Below are 6,970 nucleotides of genomic sequence, written 5' to 3'. Positions count from 1 at the left end.
ACACCACACCACACTACACCACATTACACCACACCACACCACATTACACCACACCACACCACACCACACCACACTACACTACACTACACTACACCACACCACACCACGTTACACCACACCACACCACACCACACCACATTACACCACACCACACCACATTACACTACACTAAACTAAAATATTTTTTCTCTATTTTGTACCATATTTATATTTTAACCTGAGGGGTCATTAAAAACTAACATCCATAAAGAGAGATTTTTAGAGATATGTAGGGGTTGCTATAGGCAGTTTCTAAACAGTTGCTATGTGAATCCTGGTGGTTGCTAGGCAGTTACTACTGTACATGTTTTGCAAGTTTCTCGAATATGATCTATTACTTAATAAAGTAATCTGATTGGAAAAACTGTGTCTGAATAGTAAAGATATAGCCACTCGTGTCTGCTGTTGAAAGCTGTGAAATGTTGCTCTGGGGTTATGGATTCAATAAAAACTCTGTTTTCAGTTTGTATATCAGTGCACTGGCTCCGTCAAACCAACATTATTAAATGCAGGAGATTGGAACAGCTTGCATCTTTCCTCAGGGACTCCACATATATATTAACATGGTGCTGCTGGAAAGTGCATCTGAAGAAATCTTGCCGCGTCATGGAGTTTTTCCGGTCAGATATATTTTGTGTTGGCCAAAAGCTGCGTTCTCACTATGCCAAGCTCTGCAGACACACACATTTGGACATCTGCCACAGCCCGGAGGACTCGCCTACTGCCTCAATAATACATCTCTAATCCAATCACTGAGTCACTACTTTCTATCCTGCCCCTTTGACATTCTCACATAAAAATCCTGTGACGTCATACAGGTTATTGATGTTATTTTCAAAACAGTCTCGTATAGATGTGTACTGTTGGATTTGTTTACTACACGTCTCTAGTGACTTCATAAACTCAAATCTAAATATTCAACATGAACCGACGCATGTGAGTCTCAAGGACTGTAATGTCTCTGTTGAAAGCACCCAGGCGAAGCGGACGGCCGAGTTGATTTCATTGATTTTAGATGTTGACGGCAGGACCCCATCAAACCCATTTAATTAGTATTGAGGCAGCAGGCTGAAAATGGAGATCGATTTGAGCGGGAGGTGGAGTGACGTCATTCGGGTTGAACCGTATGGATATCACACAGACGTACACTAGCAGACACCATCTGGAGAACATCAGTGTATTATGTGAAGCAACAACACCTTGAAGATTTTTTTAGACAGTGACCGGACTGAGTCATGATGTGTGGAGGAGGAGAGAGTCCCATCACTCTTTAATAATTTACATAAAGCACATTAAGATATGCTGCTGGTGCACAGTGAGCTGGAGTCTGAACACAGACAAAACATATTGACTGTCTGTTCTCAGTACACATAACCCATAACTTATGAAAATGAACCCTGGTTTATAGTAACCAGTTTTCTTGCTATGGTTATTGTCTTCCTTTATGAAAATAAACCATAGTTTTACAAAAGTTAAAACCAAAACGCCATGGTTACTTAGTAAAAACATAATTTTGCCAATAATAAACCATGTTTACTACACTTTTATCACAAAAAACATGGTTCATTTCCGTAAGGGCTACCGTGGTATTTGTAAACAGTGGAAATACAAACGGATATGAAACTAACACAAAACATGGTTACTGTACTTTTACTATAATAAAACCATGGTTAATTTTCCTAAGGGGACACATTTGAAGTAGCAACATCTAGGGAACTATGGGACGTAGTGACGTCTGATTTGCATATGAATCGATTATTTGAGTCGTTTTTAATCATTCGAATCAAAAGCTTCGACTGGAAGTAGTTTGTATAAACGAAAGCTAGTATAAAAGGTAATTTTGTTCAGTTCGAATCATTCTTTTAACCTGTTCTTTGTAGTGATTCGTTCGAACTGTTTCCCAAATCTTTAGACTTTTGAAATAGGGCTAAACGAATAGCAGTGAGCCTGTTTATCACCCGTTTTACTAAACACAGCACGTCAGTGTTTAAAGTTTGACTCATTAAAGAATCGGTGAATCGATTTGTTTGATTCACTGAGCCGAGTTGACTCGCTAAAAAGAACCGGACGTCCCGACCGACGCTCGTAGTATGCCGGGCGGGCGGAGTGCCGCTTGTGACGGGTTAAGCTCAACGCGCGCGCCTCGAAATTGTTTTTAACTTGACGCATTGCGCGCCATTAGACGCCAATCCGACGCATGTTTGCATAGACCAACAGTGAAACAAAAAATACGCGAGGCGTTTTCATCCTCAGCGTCTTTCGCGCTTCTCGCGTTCAGTGGTGACCCCGCCCTCTCGCGTCCCCGTCGCTTCAACCCATTTCACTCCATTCTGACCGGTTTTCAAAGCTCAGCATTCTCCTTACAGCAGCGTTGGTTTTGTTTGAAGAGCACGGGTGGGAGGGGTTTTCAGAGTGTGCCGTGAAAACAATCTCACCCTCGTCCAGTTAAAAACGAGAGGCGTTTTATTGAGCCCCGATTGAGCCAATGGCGTGTCAGTGCCGGGAAATACAGCAGTGAAACACCAAGTGATGCTGAGAGACGATTGCAGGGTGTGATGCTGGGAAATGTGTGTGCGCGCATGAGAGCATCTCCACCGCATCCGTCCCGATCCGAGCTATTGTGTGTGCGCGCGAGCGCGGGATGCCCAGATCCGACATTCCCAACAAAGCCAGAAGAGGACAAACCAAAGTCCTGATCACTGTCACTTTTCTTTTTTCTTCTCAAGCTGTCCAAGTGCCTCCCTGCGAAGTTTGATTCTCCTGCACCCATCCCTCCACGCCCCCCCCCCCAGCAGTACCCTCCTCTTGGTGCAGTACATCTCCAGTGAGGATACGCACCGTACTGAGGTAAGTACAGTACCTCTCTTTTGCGGTGTTTGTCATGTAATTCCACACGCGAAGCTTTCTGAGGCAGACAGGAGTGTCGATATTGTCTGGCAGTGGAGGTTTATGGAGAAAGGCGTGTAACAGAGAGCGCAGGGTGCGAGCGCAACTTTCTCCGCGCGCAGGAGAGAAAACGCGTCCTGGTGCTGCAGTATCGCATTACATAATAGTGGCCAGTGTGCGCAGAAGTCAACTTAAAATTTCTCTGACAGTATTTGTTTTGTACTTTTTAATCTTAAATTGAGTTTTGAGTTATTCCAAAAATGGTTTATAAATGTATATATACAGTGTGCGTTGTAATACTACAGATTTGCCCTGATGAGTTATTTAGATTGAGGAGTACTACTGAAGCAGCCTGGAGATGGTTGAGAGCTTATCAGTCCGTGCGTGGATTTGCTGATTGTTGAATCTTTTTGCTGATGAAGCTGTTTCGCCCACACACAGCAGACGCAAAATTACCCGTCCCGTCTGCTGTCAAAGGAAACCGCATCATCTAAACTTCATTAGCTTGATGGAATTTTTTTCTCTGAAGTGCAACATTTTTATTTCCAGTCTTTATTCTTTGTGAAGGGCTCGAGTTGGCAGGCAAAATGAACAGCGCTGAGGTCAGTGACACAAGTCAAGCGTTGTGTGTTCTCTTCATTCTTGTGTGCGCACACACACACCAGTACAGCGGCAGAGCTCAAAGACAATCCCAGCAGGCCTGAGAACAGCAGAAGGCAATTGAAGTGGTAATCTCATTGATTGTGAAGAAGTCAGATGGCGAGAGAGAGAGAGGAACAGAAGATGGATGGCGTCCTGGGCCTGGAGAGCTCCAGATATTAAGGCCGGTAGTTTAGACCTCAGAGGTGAGGCAGAGGAGGCATCGCCGCATTGGACGCACACTCACGCACACGCGCCTCCATCAGGAGTTTATGCAACAAAAGGAGAAACAGTTCCACCCTTTAGCGTAATAAATTTCACGGCGGTACTGCCGTACAGGGGCCAGTAATGTCGGAGGAGGAACACGTTGTCCATTTTTATGTTTTACAGTAATGAATGGGGCTTGAGTAATAATGACGCAGTATTAAGACTCGTAACTCAACAGACTGGTAATGTGCTATTATTGAACGTCTCAACATCACGTGACGGTGCACATTTGGTATATTTGTGAGATGTGAAGTGATGCAAACACTGTTCTTCTCTACGTCCCCCTCTCTCCGGGGTGTCGTGTGTATTAAAGGTGGATATCTGTTAGATGGCTCATGAAATTGGATGGCCTGTGTATGCTGTAATGTGTAGCTGTGTAAAGCGTGGGTGTCTCCAAATCAGCGTGACGGTCAATAAACATTACCTACATTTATTTTGGTTTATTTCTTGTGAAGCAGTTTTCATGTAAACCACAGCAGGATGCAGTTGCATCAAATGGGTCTTGGGGAAATGGACAACGAGTTGCTTGAGCAGTGAGTCTCTAATAGTGGAGTAGATAAATGGTCAAAAGAAGTGATAGAAGTGTATGGATATGATATGACAAGGTTGAGTCATCCACCAATCTCATCTGCCCGGCCAATTTACCATGGTTTTATTATAGTAAAAGTATAGTCACCTTGATTGATTACCATTTGTATTTCAGAGGTACTGCAAAATACCATGGTTAAACTGCGGTTACTGTAGTGAGACCGTAGTAAAGTCGTGGTCAATGTGGTTTTACGACAAATAGTTAAACCAAAGTTACTGTGGCAAAACTACACAATTTTTATAGAAGCCTCTTCAATCAGTTTTACAATGTACTTTATAGTGTACAATGAATTGTATTATTATATAATGTTTTTTTATTATATTATACTGTCTATAGACGGGTGACAACATAATCAAACGTTACTGCGCATGCGCACGTTCGTGGACTGCCCTTAACTTCCGGTACACATTCACAAACAATAGAGTGCTAATCAAAAGAAACCGAGAAGAAGCTTCACTTGGCTGAACTCGTCTCTCCAATATTTAGAATTTAGACTGCGATACCAAGCTCATCCGCTAGATGTCAGTGTACCATACGGTTTCTTTAAATGCGACCGAACTACAGGACCCGTTCAACGAATTGTTTATTTAATAAAATTATTATACAATAAAAGAATAATACAAATTAATATGAACATAAATTAAATCAAATATAAATAGTTATATTATTAGACGCTAGCCAAACACAGACCGGAAGTTAACTGCAGCCCCGGCGTGCGAGTCTGATGAAATGGTCTACTGACTGGATGATGGCTGTAATGTAACAACGTTGGAAGAAAATCGTAGAAAGGCAGAATCTTGTTTTTAACGCTTCTGTGTTTTTTGTGCAGCTGCATTTTAAACTGCGTAGTGCATGTGCGATAGTATCGTGTTTTCTCTTTCTCTATCCATCCCTCCATCCCTCCCTTTCTCCTTCAACTCAGACGCTGTTTTGATTGAACAACATCTCATCTGTCACATCCATCACTCTCCATGTAACCGCTTCATAAAGTCTGACTGCACAATGCAGAAAAGCGATTGCTTTATCTCTGGCCTGATTCAAGAGCTCAGACGTTACACGTGCATGCATTCGTTCATGTGACATGACAAAGAGAAGCGTTTGCTTTGGGTTTGTTTAGTGTTTTAATGGACGTGATTGTCTGTAGCGGAGGTCATCACGTTTCAGCGGCGGTCCGGCCTGTCTGTTGGGTTTCTGATGGTGATGCTGCAGCAGAGTTTGAGATGTTTGTGACAGTGAATGTCATGTGTTGTGAGGTGCTAGGCTGCTGGATTTAATGCCTTCAGGCTGAGAGATGTAACAACATGCTGCTGACTACATCAGATGTAAGAGGTGTGTGTGTGTGTGTGTGTGTGTGTGTGCGTGCGTGCGTGCGTGTGTGTGTGTGTGTTAGAAAGCAGGAAAGCAATTATGTTCAATGAAATTGACCCTTTGCCAAGCTCCTCCCCCCTCGGGTTAGGGTCGCTCGGTCGGGCAAGCTTTACAGAACGTCCCGAGGGAATAAACGGGTGATTTCCATGAACAGTGCGGTTTTTAGTCAAATGTGCTTGCGAAGGGCAGAAAATAGAATACAATTTACAGAATTGAAGAAAATAGAAACATCTCATTTGATTGATTACATCTGATGTAAGTCAATTGAACTGCTCTGTGAACTTGATTTGGTCGATGATTTTACCTGAATTTATGTGTAAATAAGTTCATATTTATATATTATATATATATTAATTTATATTAGGGCTGTAAATGATTAATCGCGATTAATCACATCCAGAATAAAAGTTTGTGTTTATAAATAGATGTCTGCGTACTGTGCATATTCATTTTGTATTTATAAACACATACACATACATGTATAGATATTTAGGAACTGTATTTATTTTTACTTGCCAATATATTTTTTTAAATTACATAAATAAATGTTGGTATTTTTATTAAATATATGCATGTGTATATAATTACAAAATAAAAATGCACAGTGTATACAGACATGTATGAGCCTATGTAAACATAAACTTTTATTCTGGATGCGATCAATCGCAATTAATTGTTTGACAGGCCTTATTTATATTTAACCTCTTTGAGAAGCTTGTGTTAATACTACATGACGTGCCTCACCAACCATTTTTAAAATATTTAATGTCTGTAAAGTCAGGTCAGTAAATGTATAATTTATTAAGGTCAGTAATGCTTTTATGGCAGGTAGGGTTGGGTACCGTTCACTTTTTAGCCGGTACCAAAACGGTACCTGGAATTCGGTGCCGGTACCAAACGGTACCTTTTTTCGGTACTTTATTTATTTCAGTGAAAAAAAGTCCAAACCTCTCAATTCAAACATTTTGTTGACATTTTACATAAAGACTATAGAAATAACTACAGCATTATTATTACAACCAGCTTATTCTATTTCCTCCTCACACACGTAATCATTTATTCATGCAGTGTGATAATTTACCTAAACCATGAGGCCTCCACCATTAACAGACCATTAGATAATATAGAAAAACAAAACTTGAAAAGTCTAGAAAAATATATTTAACAGCATCATTACTGAAA

The 6,970-nt window shown here is 41.2% G+C and overlaps 1 protein-coding gene across 3 annotated transcripts in view; it reads left to right on the top strand.

Annotated features, from left to right (window-relative positions):
- The first annotated feature begins 2,514 nt into the window (after positions 1-2,514).
- LOC130556679 (synaptotagmin-2) overlaps positions 2,515-6,970 on the top strand; it is a 43,653-nt gene continuing 39,197 nt past the window's right edge. Inside the window, exon 1 of one of the 3 annotated variants that reach the window (XM_057337901.1) lies at positions 2,515-2,886. The gene's annotated coding sequence lies outside the window, so the exon portion shown is untranslated. Of the gene's footprint in view, positions 2,887-3,750; positions 3,771-6,970 lie in introns of those variants that run through there. The other 2 variants (XM_057337903.1, XM_057337902.1) reach the window with 2 other exon arrangements.

This window comes from Triplophysa rosa, linkage group LG7 (assembly GCF_024868665.1).
Source record: "Triplophysa rosa linkage group LG7, Trosa_1v2, whole genome shotgun sequence".
NCBI lineage: Eukaryota > Metazoa > Chordata > Actinopteri > Cypriniformes > Nemacheilidae > Triplophysa > Triplophysa rosa.
The sequence above is the reverse complement of the archived record's forward strand: the minus strand, read 5'-3'. Positions and strand labels throughout refer to the sequence as shown.